This window comes from Tachyglossus aculeatus, chromosome 3, assembly GCF_015852505.1.
Source record: "Tachyglossus aculeatus isolate mTacAcu1 chromosome 3, mTacAcu1.pri, whole genome shotgun sequence".
Lineage (NCBI taxonomy): Eukaryota > Metazoa > Chordata > Mammalia > Monotremata > Tachyglossidae > Tachyglossus > Tachyglossus aculeatus.
The window spans coordinates 57,438,000-57,452,665 of record NC_052068.1 but is presented as its reverse complement, the minus strand read 5'-3'; the positions used below and the strand labels follow the sequence as shown (position 1 = coordinate 57,452,665).

Below are 14,666 nucleotides of genomic sequence, written 5' to 3'. Positions count from 1 at the left end.
TGTGCCTCAGTTCCCTCATCTGTAAAATGGGGATTAAGGCTGTGAGCCCTCCGTGGGACAACCTGATCACCTTGTAACCTCCCCAGGGCTTAGAACAGTGCTTTGCACATAGTAAGCAGTTAATAAATACCATTATTATTATTATTATTATTGTTATTATTATTGTGGTCTGCCCTCGGTATACCCACAATACCCGTGGCTCAGTGGAAAGAGCACGGGCTGGGGAGTCAGATGTCATGGGTTCTAATCCCAGCTCCACCACTTGTCAGCTGTGTGACCTTGGGCAAGTCACTTAACTTCTCTGGGCCTCAGTTCCCTCATCTGTAAAATGGGGATGAAGACTGTGAGCCCCATTTTGGACAACCTGATTACCTTGTATCTACCCCAGCGCTTAGAACAGTGCTTGGCACATAGTAAGCACTTAACAAATACCAACATTATTATTATTATTATTAGTATCCACAGTACAGGAAACTGCACACAGATGCTCAGAATATTCATTGCTAGTGAATGATTTACTCAGGGAAATGCATTTGGCCCCGTATTGATTTCCCTTCTTGTAAAGGGTGACCTCTACCACCTTAGGAAGATTAATGCGATAAGACTCAGTAAAGTTCTTTATTAATGATAATAATAATAATAATAATGGTATTTGTTAAGTGCTTACTATATGCCAGGCACTGTACTGAGCGCTGGTGTGGATATAAGCAAATCAAGTTGGACAAAGGCCCTGCCCCACCTGGGGCTCACAATCTCAATCCTTTTTATTAAGGATTAGGTAACTGTGAAACAGAGAAGTATGTGCCCAAGGTCACACAGCAGACAAGTGGCAGAGCCGGGATTAGAACCCAGGCCCTCCTGACTCTGAGTCCCAGGCCCAAGATTTATCCACTAGGCCATGCTGCTTCCAAAAGCAATTCTAAGCAATGCAGTCTAATGGACAGAGCACGGGCTTGGAAGTCAGAAGGTCATGGCTTCTAATTCCGGCTCTGCCTCTTTCCTGTTTGGGCAAGTCACTTCAATTTTCTGTGCCTCAGTTCCCTCATCTGTAAAATGGGGATTAAGACTTTGAGCACCATGAGGGATATGGACTGTCCAGTCTGATAATGATGGCATTTGTTAAGTGCTTACTCTGTGCAAAGCACCATTCTAAGAACTGGAGGGATACAAAGTGATCAGGTTGTCCCACGTGGGGCTCACAGTCTTAATCCCCATTTTACAGATGAGGGAACTGAGGCACAGAGAAGTTAAAGGGCTTGCCCAAGGTCACACAGCTGACAAGTGGCGGAACAGGGATTTGAACCCATTATCTTGTATCTACCCCAGCACAGAGCACAGGCTTGGGAGTCAGAAAGATTTAGGTTCTAATCCCAGCTCTACCACTTGTCAACTATGTGACCTTAGGCAATTAGTAAGAAATCAGTAAAGTCTTCTGAACTCTTCTGTAAAATGGGGACAAAGACTGTGAAGCCCATGTGGGACATGGACTGCGTCCAACCTTATTATCTTATATCTACCTCAGAGTTTAGAACAGTGCCTGGAACATAGTAAAAGCTTAACGGATACCATAAAAAGTGCTTAAATACCATTAAAAAACCCCTCCTTGAACGTACCAATGACTTCAAGATTCAGGCCCTCATTCTCACCCACCAGATCAGAAGAAAAAGTTACCGAGAAGCAGAGGCAATTTATTGCAAAATGCATCAGTCACTTCCCTAAGTAAATGGCCCAAGTCTCAGCGGAGGGTAATTTTCAGCAGAACAAAATTCCGCTGCCTCCTTCCAGCCTGAAATGACCTGTTCTTGCTTCGAGACAGAGGCTTCTGGGTGGAAGGTTGGAGAAAGTTCAGGAAAACAATCCACCTTAACCCTTGAACTCTGAGGTTTCACTATCCCATCCCTGCTACTCAAACAGTTCCTATTTTCTGTGCAGATGTTAGGGTTGCGAGGGAACGGAAGAGAGAGATAATAAGGAACAGCCAATTTCTCCTGTGTCAAAGTGGTACGATGTCAGTACTTTGCTGCCAATACAGTTCCTCTCGATCAGGGAAGTAACATGGCCTAGTGGAAAGAGCACAGGCTTGGGAATCAGAGGACCTGAGTTCTAATTGTCCAGCTCTGCCACTTAGTGCTGTGTTACCTTAGGCTAGTCGCTTAACTTCTTTGGGCCTCAGTTTCCTCATTAGCAAAATGGGGATTCAATACCTGTCCTCCCGCCTACTTAGAAGGAGAAGCAAAGAAGCAGCATGGCTCAGTGGAAAGAGCATGGGCTGCGGAGTCAGAGGTCATGGGTTCAAATCCCAGCTCTTGTCATTGTCAGCTGTGTGACTTTGGGCAAGTCACTTCACTTCTCTGGGCCTCTGTTCCCTCATCTGTAAAATGGGGATTAAGACTGTGAGCCCCCCGTGGGACAACCTGATCACCTTGTAACCTCCCCAGCACTTGGAACAGTGTTTTGCACATAGTAAGTGCTTAATAAATGTCATCATTATTATTATTATTGTTGTGAGCCCATGTGGGACCTGATTATCTTGTGTCTACACCAGTGCTTCACACAGTACTTGTCACACAGTAAGCCCTTAACAAATGCCATTATTATCATTACTATGATTATTACCACCTATAGAGAGAAAATTTAAAATGAGCATTGATGATAGTCAGTCGGATGAGGGAATGGGGAGTTATCATGGGGAAAGAGAGAGCCATCAAGGTCTCTTTCCTTGGCTCTGATAGTGGATTGGGAAAGGGGTTAGATGGAGAAGTTTTTACTTGGGAGGGTTTGACCTACTGGAAAGAATCTGGGGGAATCCCCCCGCACCCCATGAAAGGGTTTTCTCACTCAATTCCTATTGCTAAAGCATTTATCCCCTTTGGAATAGTAGTTCTCATTGGTCGTTCACTAGGAGACATCCTTTAGTTCATCTGCCAAGACTGGGATTTGGATCAAGGCAATTAAGGGGCAATTTGGTGAGTCTGAAAAGGTGAGAGTGATGATGTGAAGACAACATACCATCATGTTGTATGCTGAGTGGTTGCAAGGGACCATGAGAAATTTCTTCTGCTTCTAGTAATAACATCCCAATAACCATCCTTAGCACCCGGGCATACATCCAGGTACATACTCCAGTTATTTATCAAGTGTTTTTCCAGATTCTTACTAGTACCACTGTAGCTATAGGTTTTCTCCTGCTTCCAAGGTATGTATACCATTGGTGTCCATCTCCCCAGTTAGATTGGAAACTCCTCTAGGAAAGAAACTGTGTCTGCTATTTCTGTTGACTGCTCTCAAACACCTAATACAGTGCTCTACAAAGAGTAATAATAATAATAATAGTGGCATTTGTTAAGCACTTACTATGTGCCAAGCACTGTACTAGCTCTGGGGTGAATACAAGCAAATCAAGTTGGACACAGTCCCTGACTCACATGGGGCTCCTAGTCTTCATCCCCATTTTAAAGATGAGGGAACTGAGGCACAGAGAAGAAAAGTGACTTTCCCAAGGCCACACAGCAGACAAATGGCAGAGGCAGAATTAGAACTCATGACCTTCGTACTCCCAGGACCATGCTCTATCCACTACATTCAGCACAGCAATTTGCACATTGCAAGCTCCCAGGCAGGGTTCTGCACACAGTAGAAAATCAGACAGTGATCCACAAATGGTTGGTGTCCAGCACATCACTCTATGTAAAGTACCCAGTACAGTGTTCCAAACAGTACACTTGGTCCTGTGCTCTGCCCTCAGTAATATATACATAGCAATGATGATGATGATGATGATGATGATGAATCAAGCAAGTACTAATTTTAGGAGGCTAAAAAGGATCTGTGCTTGCTTCGGCAGCACAAATACTAAAATTGGAATGATACAGAGAAGATTAGCATGGCCCCTGCGCAAGGATGACATGCAAATTCGTGAAGCGTTCCATATTTTTAGCTAGCTCTCTTCCTCCCTTCAAGGCCCTACTGAGAGTTCACCTCCTCCAGGAGGCCTTCCCGGACTGAGCCCCTTCCTTCTTCTCCCCCTCGTCCCCCTCTCCATCCCCCCCATCTTACCTCCTTCCCTTCCCCACAGCACCTGTATAGATGTATATATGTTTGTACATATTTATTACTCTATTTATTTATTTATTTATTTATTTTACTTGTACATATCTATTCTATTTATTTTATTTTGTTAGTATGTTTGATTTTGTTCTCTGTCTCCCCCTTTTAGACTGTGAGCCCACTGTTGGGTAGGGACTGTCTCTGTATGTTGCCAACTTGTACTTCCCAAGCGCTTAGTACAGTGCTCTGCACACAGTAAGCGCTCAATAAATACGATTGATTGATTGATTGATTGGAAATCATAGCTTAATATTAGCTGTTTTCAGTCAGAGTATCAATGCTAGATATCAATTGTAGATTGCTCTCAGTCTAGGATAGTGATGATGATGATGATGATGATGATGATGGTAAATTGTTCAGCACTTACTATGTTCCAAGCACTGTTCTAAGCTCTAGAATAGTAATGGTATTTGTTAAGTGCTTACTAAATGTGCCCAGTACTGGTCTAAATGCTGGGGTAGATATAAGGTAATCAGGTTGCCCCACTTGGGGCTCACAGTCTTAATCCCTATTTTACAGATGAGGTCACTGAAGCCCAGAGAAGTGAAACGGCTTGCCCAAGGTCACATAACAGCCAAGTGGCAGAACTGGGATTAACTCCTCTGATTTCCAAGCCCTTGCTCTTGTCACCAAGCCACACTGCTCAAATAGTAGATAGAGCATGATCCTAGGAGTAAGAAGATCTAAATTCTAATCCTGGCTCCACCTCTTGCCTGCTATGTGTTCCTGGGCAAATCACTTATTTCTCTGCACCTCAGTTCCCTCATCTGTAAAATGGGGATTTAATACCTGTTCTCCTTCCTACTCACAACTCTCGTTATATTATTATGTTGTTCTCTACCAAGTGCTTAGTACAGTCCTCTGCACACAGTAAGTGCTCAGTAAATATGACCGATTGATTGAAAATTGTTATTGCACTGAATGCACCACCTTGACAAAAACTGAGACAAAGTTGCACATTTTGGAACTTCCCAGAGGCATTAGAGCTGATGCTGCTGGTTGTTTGTGAGTAGTTAGGGTGGCTTAGTGGCAAGAGCCCGGGCTTGGGAATTAGAGAAGCAGCATGGCTCAGTGGAAAGAGCCCAGGCTTTGGAGTCAGAGGTCATGGGTTCAAATCTCGGCTCCGCCAATTGTCAGCTGTGACTCTGGGCAAGTCACTTAACTTCTCTGGGCCTCAGTTACCTCATCTGTAAAATGGGGAGTAAGACTGTGAGCCCCCCGTGGGACAACCTGATCACCTTGTAACCACCCCAGTGCTTAGAACAGTGCTTTGCACATAGTAAGTGCTTAATAAATGCCATTATTATTATTATTATTATTATTATTATAGAGGTTGTGGGTTCTAATCCTGGCTCTGCCACATCAGCTGTGTGACTTTGGGCCAGTCACTTAACTTCTCTGTGCCTCAGTTACCTCATCTATAAAATGGGGATTAAGACTGTGTGCCCCATGTGGGACAACCTGATTACCTTGTATCTACCCCAATGCTTAGAACAGTGCTTGGTACATAGTAAGCGCTTAATCAATCAATCAATCAATCAATCAATCGTATTTATTGAGCGCTTACTATGTGCAGAGCACTGTACTAAGCGCTTGGGAAGTACAAATTGGCATCACATAGAGACAGTCCCTACCCAACAGTGGGCTCACAGTCTAAAAGGGGGAGACAGAGAACAGAACCAAACATACCAACAAAATAAAATAAGTAGGATAGAAATGTACAAGTAAAATAAATAAATAAATAAATAAATAGAGTAATAAATATGTACAACCATATATACATATATACAGGTGCTGTGGGGAAGGGAAGGAGGTAAGACGGGGGGATGGAGAGGGGGACGAGGGGGAGAGGAAAGAAGGGGCTCAGTCTGGGAAGGCCTCCTGGAGGAGGTGAGCTCTCAGCAGGGCCTTGAAGGGAGGAAGAGAGCTAGCTTGGCGGATGGGCAGAGGGAGGGCATTCCAGGCCCGGGGGATGACGTGGGCCGGGGGTCGATGGCGGGACAGGCGAGAGCGAGGTACAGTGAGGAGATTAGTGGTGGAGGAGCGGAGGGTGCGGGCTGGGCAGTAGAAGGAGAGAAGGGAGGTGAGGTAGGAGGGGGCGAGGTGATGGAGAGCCTTGAAGCCCAGGGTGAGGAGTTTCTGCCTGATGCGCAGATTGATCGGTAGCCATTGGAGGTTTTTGAGGAGGGGAGTAATATGTCCAGAGCGTTTCTGGACAAAGATAATCCGGGCAGCAGCATGAAGTATGGATTGAAGTGGAGAGAGACACGAGGATGGGAGATCAGAGAGAAGGCTAGTGCAGTAGTCCAGACGGGATAGGATGAGAGCTTGAATGAGCAGGGTAGCAGTTTGGATGGAGAGGAAAGGGCGGATCTTGGCAATGTTGCGGAGCTGAGACCGGCAGGTTTTGGTGACGGCTTGGATGTGAGGGGTGAATGAGAGAGCGGAGTCGAGGATGACACCAAGGTTGCGGGCTTGTGAGACGGGAAGGATGGTAGAGCCGTCAACAGAGATGGGAAAGTCAGGGAGAGGACAAGGTTTGGGAGGGAAGACAAGGAGCTCAGTCTTCGACATGTTGAGCTTTAGGTGGCGGGCGGACATCCAGATGGAGATGTCCTGAAGGCAGGAGGAGATGCGAGCCTGGAGGGAGGGGGAGAGAGCAGGGGCAGAGATGTAGATCTGGGTGTCATCAGCGTAGAGATGATAGTTGAAGCCGTGGGAGCGAATGAGGTCACCAAGGGAGTGAGTGTATATTGAGAACAGAAGGGGACCAAGCACTGAACCTTGGGGAACCCCCACCATAAGAGGATGGGAGGGGGAGGAGGAGCCTGCAAAAGAGACTGAGAAAGAACGACCGGAGAGATAAGAGGAGAACCAGGAGAGGATGGAGTCTGTGAAGCCAAGGTCAGATAACGTGTGGAGGAGAAGGGGGTGGTCCACAGTGTCAAAGGCAGCTGAGAGGTCGAGGAGGATTAGGACAGAGTATGAGCCGTTGGATTTGGCAAGCAGGAGGTCATTGGTGATCTTTGAGAGCGCAGTTTCCGTGGAATGAAGGGGACGGAAGCCAGACTGGAGGGGGTCGAGGAGAGAGTTGTTGTTGAGGAATTCTAGGCAGCGCGTGTAGACAACTCGTTCAAGGAGTTTGGAAAGGAATGGTAGGAGGGATATGGGATGATAACTAGAAGGTGAGGTGGGGTCAAGAGAGGGTTTTTTTAGGATGGGAGAGACATGGGCATGTTTGAAGGCAGAGGGGAAGGAACCAGTGGAGAGTGAGCGGTTGAAGATGGAAGTTAAGGAGGGAAGAAGGGATGGAGCGAGAGATTTCATAAGATGAGAGGGAATGGGGTCAGAAGCACAGGTGGCCGGAGTAGCACTTGAGAGGAGGGAGGAGAGTTCCTCTGAGGATACCGCTGGGAAGGATGGGAGAGTAGCAGAGAGTGTTGAGAGCCGGGGGGTTGGAGAAAGGGGGGAAGAGACTTTGGGGAGGTCGGACCTGATGGATTTAATTTTGTTAATGAAGTAGGAGGCCAGATCGTTGGGGGTGAGGGAAGGAGGAGGGGGAGGAACCGGGGGCCTGAGAAGGGAGTTGAATGTACGGAAGAGCTGGCGGGGGTGATGGGCATGGGTGTCAATAAGGGAGGAGAAATAGTTTTGTCTGGCAGAAGAGAGGGCTGAGTTAAGGCAGGAAAGGATAAACTTGAAGTGAACGAGGTTGGCATGGTGTTTAGACTTTCGCCAGCAGCGTTCGGCAGCTCGAGCATAAGAGCGAAGGAGGCGGACAGTGGCAGTGATCCAGGGCTGTGGGTTAGTGGTGCGAGAGCGGCGAAGGGAAAGGGGAGCGAGCGAGTCTAGCTGAGTAGAAAGGGTAGAGTTGAGAGCAGTAATCTGATCATCAAGACTGGGTAGAGAGGAGAGGGCGGCGAGGTGGGGTGTGAGGCGCTCCGAAAGATGGGTGGGGTCCAGAGAGCGGAGATCTCTGTGAGGGAGTAATACGGATTTACGGGGGAAAGGTGTGTGAGTGAGGAGGCAGGTGAGAAGATTATGATCAGAGAGAGGGATCACAGAGTTGGTGAGGGTGGACACAGTGCAGCGGTAGGAGATGATGAGGTCGAGGGTATGACCAAGTTGGTGAGTGGGTGAGGTGGGGTGGAGGAAGAGGTTGGCAGCGTCAAGGAGAGATAGAAGGCGGGCGGCAGAGGAGTCGTTAGGGATATCCATGTGGATATTGAAGTCTCCGAGGATCAGAGTGGGCATGGAGAAGGAGAGAAGGAATGTGAGGAAGGGGTCAAAGTCGTTAAAGAAGTTGGAAGTGGGGCCCGGAGGGCGGTAGATGACGGCTACAAGAATCTGGAGGGGGTGGTAGAGGCGAATAATGTGGGCTTCAAAGGAAGGGAAGGAAAGGGAAGGGGGAGGAGGGATAGTGCGAAAGCGACATTGGGGGGCGAGAAGGAAACCGACACCTCCTCCTTTTCCGGTGAGTCTGGGGGAGTGGGAGAAGAAGAGGCCTGCACTGCAGAGAGCAGCAGAAGAGACCGTGTCGTCCGGCGACAGCCATGTTTCAGTTAGGGCGAGGAGGAGTAGAGAACAAATATCATCATTATTATTACTTTATGCTAGTCCCACCTCCCCACCTCTGCAGCACTGAGAAGCAGTGTGGCCCAGTGGGAAGAGTACGGGCTTGGGAGTCAGAGGACCAGGGTTCTAATCTTGGCTCCACCACCTGTCTGCTATGTGTGAACTTGGGCAATACACTTAACTTCTCTGTGCCTCAGTCCCCTCACCTGCAAAATGGGGATTCAATACCTGTTCTCCTTCCTGCTTAGACTGTGAGCCCCACATGGGAGCTGTTCACCTGGTATCTACCCCACTGATTAATCCAGTGCTTGGCACATAGTAAGGGCTTAATCAATACCCCAATTAATGTTGCTGTTATCATTATTCTTATTATTCCTTGTGGGCTGGGAATTGTCTACCAATTCTTTTTCATTGTACTCTCCCAGGCACTTAGTACAGTGCTCTGCACATATTAAGCTCTCAGTAAATACCACTGATTGATCGAAAAGGGTTCCTAATTCATCTCATGGCTGAGCTAGGGAGGAGAGGACAAAAAGAGGAGAAGCTAACCTCTCTCTCAGTATATCCCTGCTTCGGGGCATGACAATTTGAGGTAAGTCCAGGACGTCGTTCAGAGCCGGGGGCAGTTGGGCATTCCTGTGTTTCCTTGGGGTGCTGGGACAAGACCCTGATTTCTGGGTGGTACAGGTGCATATGGGTTGGGGGGTGAGGGAGAGGGGGAGGTCTTGAGTGCAATCACTCCCACTCCCAGAGAGCATTTCTGATGTTGTCATCGTAGCTCCTGATGATCCAGTTTGCAGATCCAGGTGTAATGTAGATGTCAAACGGATCAGACGCCCAGATTATCGGGCCCAAACCTTTAGTTTCCATTCCCATCGAAGGCGGTGAAGGACAATGGATTGTCGGTGTCCAAGATCCCAGAGGAATAAATGAATATTTATTTATATTTAGGTCTATCTCTCCCTCTAGACTGTAAGCTCACTGTGTGTAGGGAATGTGTCTGTTGTTTTATTGTACTCTCCCAAGCGCTTAGTACAGTGTTCTGCACACATTAAGCACTCAATAAATGCAGCGCTTAGAACAGTGCTCCAGCGCTTAGAACAGTGCTTTGTACATAGAAAGAGCTTAACAAATGCCATTATTATTATTATTATTATCGAATGCAATTGAATTGAATGAATCTTGCTTTTCCCGTGGGCCATTTAAAAGTCTCTTCTGTCACCAGCTAGAGTCCTTTATGATTAAAACTCATATGCCTGTCGCCAATTCCCCTCCTGCTATCCCTCTCCTATGCCCCCTACCTCTTTCCTACTTGTCCCTACCCTCTCCACACACACCCCCGCCCTTCTTTTTCCTCCCCAAAAGTTTGGGTTAGAAAACTGAATTTCATGGAATGTTTTTCTCCACAGCAATTAGCAGCTTAGGAAAGTTTTCTAATAGGTTCAGCTGTGAGAAGGCTAGCAACTGTAGACATGTTTCCTCTTGGAGTTCCCCTTCTCTGTTTTTCTCTTCTGTGTCTCCATCTGTTTTTGATCTTTTTCTGCCACCACTGTCCTTCTCTGTTTTTCTTTCTGCCTTTCTCTGTCTCTCTTTCTGTCTCTGGATCCTCTGTCTCTCTATCTCTCTGTCTCCTTTTCTTGGATGTCTGTCTCCCACTCCCACTGCTTCATCTAATAATAATAATTGATTATGATATTTGTTAAGCACTTACTACGTGCGGGGCACTGTACTAAGCACTGTGGTGGATACAAGCAAATTGGGTTGGACACAGTCTCTGTCCCACATAGGACTCATAGTATTCATCCCCATTTTCCAGATGAGATAACTGAGGCACAGATAATAGTAATAATAATGATGGTATTTGTTAAGTGCTTACTATGTGCCAAGCACTGTTCATTCATTCAACCGTATTTATTGAGTGCTTATTGTATGCAGAGCACTGTACTAAGCACTTGGGAAGTACAGTCGGCAATATATAGAGACGGTCCCTACCCAACAGTGGGCTCACAGTCTAGAAAGGGGAGACAGACAACAAAACAAAACATGTAGACAGGTGTCAAAACCGTCAGAATAAATAGAATTATAGCTATAGGCATATCATTAATAAAATAGAGTAGTAAATATGTACAAGTAAAATAAATAGAGTAATAAATATGTACAAATATATACCAGTGCTGTGGGGAGGGGAAGGAGGTAGGACATAGCGGTGGGGGACAATGGGGAGGAGGAGAGGAAAAAGGGGGCTCAGTCTAGGAAGTCCTCCTGGAGGAGGTGAGCTCTCAACTGTTCTAAGCACTGGTGTAGATACAAGGTAATCAGGTTGTCCCACGTGGGGCTCACAGTCTTAATCCCCATTTTACAGATGAGGTAACTGAGGCCCAGAGAAGTTAACTGACTTGCACAAAGTCACATAGCTGACAAGTGGCAGAGCCAGGATTAGAACCCAGGACCTCTGACTCCCAAACCCATGCTCTTTCTACTAAGTCATGCTGCTTCTGGCTTGCCCAAGGCCATACAGCAGACAAGTGGTGCAGCCGGGATTAGAACTCGTGACTTTCCAACTCCCAGGTCCATGCTCAGATATCTCTCTGTCTTTGTTTTTCTCTCTTTCTCTCTGCCTGCGTCTTTCCTCTCTTTCTCTGCTTTTCTGTAGATCCTTCCTCTTTTTCCTCTCACTCCTCGAATGACCCAAGAGCTAAAATGTCAGTTAGCACCCAAGGTTACATTGTTTGACTTCCCACTCTCTGGCAAGAGGAAGAGGAGGAGGAGGTGGAAGGTACGGCGATTCTTTCCACATTTCCCTTTAAATAGGATACTTCTTCTTGTGAGGACGGAGTTGGACCGAAAAAGATGGGAATGAGAATTAGGACTAGCTGTGACCTGTTTGGTCCTGTGGGGAGTCTGGGGTAATTTTGGCCTTTGCAACCTCCTAAGAAAATATGTGGAAATTGAATGTTGCTGACTAAGCACCCTGGTCTCCCAAATGTGGCTCCGCTGACTTGTTTTTCCCATCCACCACAGGCAGATTCTCCAAAACCCAGATGACCCTAAGAGGTCATTCAGACTGTCCTTCCCCAACCCTGAAGAAGTCTCAACGAGTCACCAGTGAAATTGAACTGGCAGGGGGGAAGAGCTAGAATGGGGGGGAAAGTGAGGTGGAAATATTAGCTCCTGGAGACCCAGGACGATCCATAAAGCAGAATCTCTGTATTTTCCACCAGCTTTTTCCAATCCATATAACCTCACTATTGGCTTCAAAGCTCTCCATCACCTTGCCCCCTCCTACCTCACCTCCCTTCTTTCCTTTTACAGCCCAGCCCACACACTCCGCTCCTCTGCCGCTGCTAACCTCCTCACTGGGCCTTGTTCTCTCCTACCCTGCCATTGACCCCTGGCCCACATCCTACCCCAGGCCTGGAATACCCTCCCTCCTCACATCCGCCAAACTATCTCTCTTCCTCCCTTCAAAGCCCTACTGAGAGCTCATCTCCTCCAGGAGGCCTTCCCAGACTGAGCCCCCCACCATCCTCTGCTCCGCCTCCCTTCTCCATCGCCTCCACTCCCTCCATCTGCCCTACCCCCTTCCCCGCCCCACAGCACTTGTGTATATTTGTACATATTAATTATACTATTTATTGTATTAATGATGTGTATATATCTATAATTCTATTTATTTTGATGGTATTGACACCTGTCTACTTGTTCTGTTTTGCTGCCTGTTTCCCCCTTCTAGACTGTGAGCCCGTTGTTGGGTAGGGACTGTCTCTTTATGTTGCCGAATTGTACTTTCCAAGAGCTTAGTACAGTGCTCTGCACACAGTAAGTGCTCAATAAATACAACTGAATGAATGAATGAATGATTGAATGAATATCATCTCTTTTTTAAAATTTAGCTATAGGTCAGCAAATCCTAACATTCAGAAAGGAGTATCAATCAATCAATCATGTTTATTAAGCACTTACCATGTGCAGATTGCTGTACTAAGCGCTTGGGAGAGCACAATATCATCAATCAATCAATGGTATCTACTGAGTGCTTACTATGTGCAGGACACTGTACTAGGCACTTGGGAGTTCGCAGATTTAGCACCACAGAGTTAGCAGACATGTTCCCTGCCCACCCCGAGCTTAAAGTCTAGAGGGGGAGACCTGTCTCGTCTTATGCTGTCCAGTCATTTCTGACCCATAACGATTCCACATCTTTCTCAGAACACCCCACCTCCATCTGCAAATGTTCTGGTGGTGTATCCAGAGAGTTTTCTTGGTGAAAATAAGGAAGTGATTTACCATTGCCTCCTTCCACACAGTAAACTTGAATCTCCACCCTCGACTCTTTCCCATGGGGCTGCTGCCTAGCACAGGTGAGTTTTGACTTGTAGCAGATTGCCTTCCACTCATTAGCCACTGCCCGAGCTAGGAATGGAACGGGTATGCCTCTGCAGACAGGGAGACAGACATGAATATAAACGAGTAACTTATAATATAATTTAAAGAGACGTACATAAGTGCTGTGGGGTTGAGGGACAGAATCGATAGACATGTTCCCTGCCTAAAATGAGCTTACAGTCCAGAGGGATGAGTAAATTGCTCATTTTTTGACAGTCCACCAACTCTGGTTTCTGAGAATTCTGAATCTGCCTTTTCTGGGTCCCTCTGTTTGCCTTACTTTTACTTCTATTGGACCTTTAAGTGCTTAGTACTTTTCTCCTCACCTGGTAGGTGCCCAATACATTCCTCTGCCCTCAGTAGGTGCTCAGTACATGGCTTCTGGACAGCATTAGTGCATTAGTTGGGATTAGAATCCACATCCTCTGACCCCTAAGCCTGTGCTCATTCCACTAGACAGGTGTCAATACCATCAGAATAAATAGAATTATAGCTATATACACATTATTAATTATATAAATAGAGTATTAAGTATGTACAAATATACACAAGTGCTGTGGGGAGGAGAAGGATATATTTATTATTCAATTTATTTTATTAATGATGTGTATATAGCTATAATTCCATTTATCTATTTCGATGGTATTGACACCTGTCTACTTGTTTTTTGTTTTGCTGCCTGTCTCCCCCTTCTAGACTGTGAGCCCATTGTTGGGTAGGGATTGTCTCTATCTGTTGCTGAATTGTACTTTCCAAGTGCTTAGTACAGTGTTCTGCACACAGTAAGCACTCAATAAATACTATTGAATAAATGAATGAATGTGGGACAGGGACTGTGTCCAACCAGATTTGCTTGCATTTACCCCAGCGCTTAGTACAGTGCCAGGTACACAGTAAGAGCCTAGCAAATATCACTATTATTATTATTATGTTTATGCTATTGAATGAATGGAGATTGGAAGGTTGACAGAGAGGAACCTATGGGGCTTTAACATTGCAGGAGAGAAAAAGGCATTCTGAGCATCATCCGTTTACTCATTTTGCCCATTATTGCTAGGCTGGACCCCAGCCTAACTCTAGCCCTGGCTGAAGTTGTGGGGCAGATGCCGATGGTATGGAGGTGTGGTGGCTTCCATCTTGTTTCACACAAGGGCAGACTGCACAAAAAGGCAAGAAATTTTTGCTGGTTTATAATGGTGTTCGATCACCTGCTTGTGTGAGAGAAGGTCTCTCTTGCTGTCTTTCTGCCTCCTCCTGGAATGGCAGTTGGTTGAGGGCAGGGACCACAAGTGCCCATGGTTGCGGTGGCACAATCTGGGCCCGCTCCTCTATGGAAAAGCGAAGCAAGTGATAACTACTGCCTCGCTTCCCTGTGCGTTCTCTCTACCTCGTCTAATTACCTCAACCAATCAATCAATCAATCAATCGTATTTATTGAGCACTTACTGTGTGCAGAGCACTGTACTAAGTGCTTAAGAAGTACAAGTTGGCAACATATAGAGACGGTCCCTACCCAACAGTGGGCTCACAGCCTAGAAGGGGGAGACAGAGAACAAAACCAAACATACTAACAAAATAAAATAAATAGAATAAATATG

The 14,666-nt window shown here is 46.3% G+C and overlaps 1 non-coding gene across 1 annotated transcript; it reads left to right on the top strand.

Annotated features, from left to right (window-relative positions):
- The first annotated feature begins 3,828 nt into the window (after positions 1-3,828).
- Positions 3,829-3,935, top strand: LOC119926269. Its single transcript, XR_005450157.1, has one exon. It is a non-coding gene; the product is annotated as a U6 spliceosomal RNA (small nuclear RNA).
- Positions 3,936-14,666: the final 10,731 nt, after the last annotated feature.